Source organism: Bombus affinis, unplaced genomic scaffold (assembly GCF_024516045.1).
Source record: "Bombus affinis isolate iyBomAffi1 unplaced genomic scaffold, iyBomAffi1.2 ctg00001171.1, whole genome shotgun sequence".
Taxonomy (NCBI): domain Eukaryota; kingdom Metazoa; phylum Arthropoda; class Insecta; order Hymenoptera; family Apidae; genus Bombus; species Bombus affinis.
In genome coordinates, this window is record NW_026109601.1 from 19,220 (window position 1) to 22,243 (window position 3,024).

At 47.8% G+C, this 3,024-nt stretch overlaps 1 non-coding gene across 1 annotated transcript; it reads right to left on the minus strand.

Moving 5' to 3' along the window:
* Positions 1 to 291: 291 nt before the first annotated feature.
* On the minus strand, positions 292 to 2,214 carry LOC126928625 (small subunit ribosomal RNA). Its single transcript, XR_007716861.1, has one exon. It is a non-coding gene; the product is annotated as a small subunit ribosomal RNA (ribosomal RNA).
* Positions 2,215 to 3,024: the final 810 nt, after the last annotated feature.

Here is a 3,024-nt window from a genome sequence, read left to right on the forward strand (position 1 = left end):
ATATATATGTATCTCTTCATCCCGATGATCGAGAGAGAGTGCCACCTTCTCTTCATATAGTTTCGTAGCTGGAGGGTCGTCTCCTCCTTATGTCTTTTCATCATTTTGCCAACGGAGTAAGCCACGCTCCGGGCGAATTTAACTGTTCTTTGTTAAAGTATATAGCTTGTTGATACGTCGTATATACTTTGGTTCGTCGATATAGGAGGAGTACGGCTCCTTACCGACTTATACAGTTTCGTATTTTTCAAGTGTTCAAGTCAAATTCTTTAAGTTTTTGTGTTATATCGTTAATGATCCTTCCGCAGGTTCACCTACGGAAACCTTGTTACGACTTTTACTTCCTCTAAATGATCAAGTTTGGTCATCTTCCCGGTAACATCGGCAATGCTTATCACATTGGCCGCGCACCAGTCCGAAGACCTCACTAAATCATTCAATCGGTAGTAGCGACGGGCGGTGTGTACAAAGGGCAGGGACGTAATCAACGCGAGCTTATGACTCGCGCTTACTGGGAATTCCTCGTTCATGGGGAATAATTGCAAGCCCCAATCCCTAGCACGAAGGAGGTTCAGCGGGTTACCCGGGCCTTTCGGCCAGGGAAAACACGCTGATTCCTTCAGTGTAGCGCGCGTGCGGCCCAGAACATCTAAGGGCATCACAGACCTGTTATTGCTCAATCTCGTGCGGCTAGAAGCCGCCTGTTCCTCTAAGAAGATTTGTTTGTACGTTGGTAGTAAAAACCCACCGACCGAAGCCGGGGGCCTTCGAGATACCATAAGTTACGTCTATTTAGCAGGCTAGAGTCTCGTTCGTTATCGGAATTAACCAGACAAATCGCTCCACCAACTAAGAACGGCCATGCACCACCACCCACCGAATCAAGAAAGAGCTATCAATCTGTCAATCCTTCCGGTGTCCGGGCCTGGTGAGGTTTCCCGTGTTGAGTCAAATTAAGCCGCAGGCTCCACTCCTGGTGGTGCCCTTCCGTCAATTCCTTTAAGTTTCAGCTTTGCAACCATACTTCCCCCGGAACCCAAAAGCTTTGGTTTCCCGGAAGCTGCCCGCCGAGTCATCGGAGGAACTTCGGCGGATCGCTGGCTGGCATCGTTTATGGTTAGAACTAGGGCGGTATCTGATCGCCTTCGAACCTCTAACTTTCGTTCTTGATTAATGAAAACATTTTTGGCAAATGCTTTCGCTTCTGTCCGTCTTGCGACGATCCAAGAATTTCACCTCTAACGTCGCAATACGAATGCCCCCATCTGTCCCTATTAATCATTACCTCGGGGCTCCGAAAACCAACAAAATAGAACCGAGGTCCTATTCCATTATTCCATGCACACAGTATTCAGGCGAAGGTAGCCTGCTTTAAGCACTCTAATTTGTTCAAAGTAAACGTATCGGCCCACCTCGACACTCAGTGAAGAGCACCGCGATGGGATATTAGTTGGACCGCCCGCGAGGAGCTAAGCCCACCGATAGGACGTACCACATAATGCCAGTTAAACACCGCGAGCGGTGAACCGACACTGTGACACACAGATTCAACTACGAGCTTTTTAACCGCAACAACTTTAATATACGCTATTGGAGCTGGAATTACCGCGGCTGCTGGCACCAGACTTGCCCTCCAATTGGTCCTCGTTAAAGGATTTAAAGTGTACTCATTCCGATTACGGGGCCTCGGATGAGTCCCGTATCGTTATTTTTCGTCACTACCTCCCCGTGCCGGGAGTGGGTAATTTGCGCGCCTGCTGCCTTCCTTGGATGTGGTAGCTGTTTCTCAGGCTCCCTCTCCGGAATCGAACCCTGATTCCCCGTTACCCGTTACAACCATGGTAGGCGCAGAACCTACCATCGACAGTTGATAAGGCAGACATTTGAAAGATGCGTCGCCGGTGCTAGATGACCATGCGATCAGCACAAAGTTATTCAGAGTCACCAAAACAAACGATGGACGGACAGACGAGCCATCCGCCACCGATTGGTTTTGATCTAATAAAAGCATTCCTACCATCTCTGGTCGGAATCTGTTTGCATGTATTAGCTCTAGAATTACCACAGTTATCCAAGTAAATGTAGGTATGATCTAAGAAACCATAACTGATTTAATGAGCCATTCGCGGTTTCACCTTAATGCGGCATGTACTGAGACATGCATGGCTTAATCTTTGAGACAAGCATATGACTACTGGCAGGATCAACCAGGGATCTTATAATATATTCCCAAAAACCAGCATTTTCGTTTAAAAGTTCTCTCTGTGTCGTAGGTGGGACGTAAGCACCGTACGACGAGACTTTTCATTTTATATATATATGTAATATGACTTAGAGAGCAACGTTCCATGGTTCAGTAACAACGTCACTCAGCCACTTTAATTCTCCTCCTCTCTCACCATCATATATCGATACAAAGATTCATACTTCACAGAATTATTTCTGTTTGTAACTTTTCTCCTCCAACTTCTCTCGTAGAATATAACTTAGCGGTAAAGCACGTATACGCATGCTGGACATACCGTAAGAATATTCTTTTATAAGCTTCAACACCTCTGTAGAGACGCGTTACCAGAAGATAACGCACTCTACAGAACGCCAAAAGGACCATCGTGCAGCTACAAATAGCTTACAACCGATGGTCTCTGCAAGAATGGCTACTCCGTAAGTACAAGCACACACGCATCCAACTTTTGTCAAATACGTGCACACAGGTCACCAGCTTCCCGACTAAGGGGAAGCTTGCCACGTTAACGGTCATTACGTCCTAGACTTCGACCCGCGGCGCAGCAGTGTAGAGAAAAAACCAGTACGAGAACGGAGGAACAGTCGAGAAATAGCGTAAAATACACTAAGACTCGAGGAGCGGTGACTGAATTCTCAACCGAGGCCGTAGAATAGCCACGCGCCCAGCGCTGTTCCGACCGAACCGTCCGGCTCGACGCTTCTCTTATAGATACCAAGGGGCCGGCCGGAAGGCCGGCGCCGGTCGGGCTAGCGGCCGCGCGCTTATGGTGCAAAACC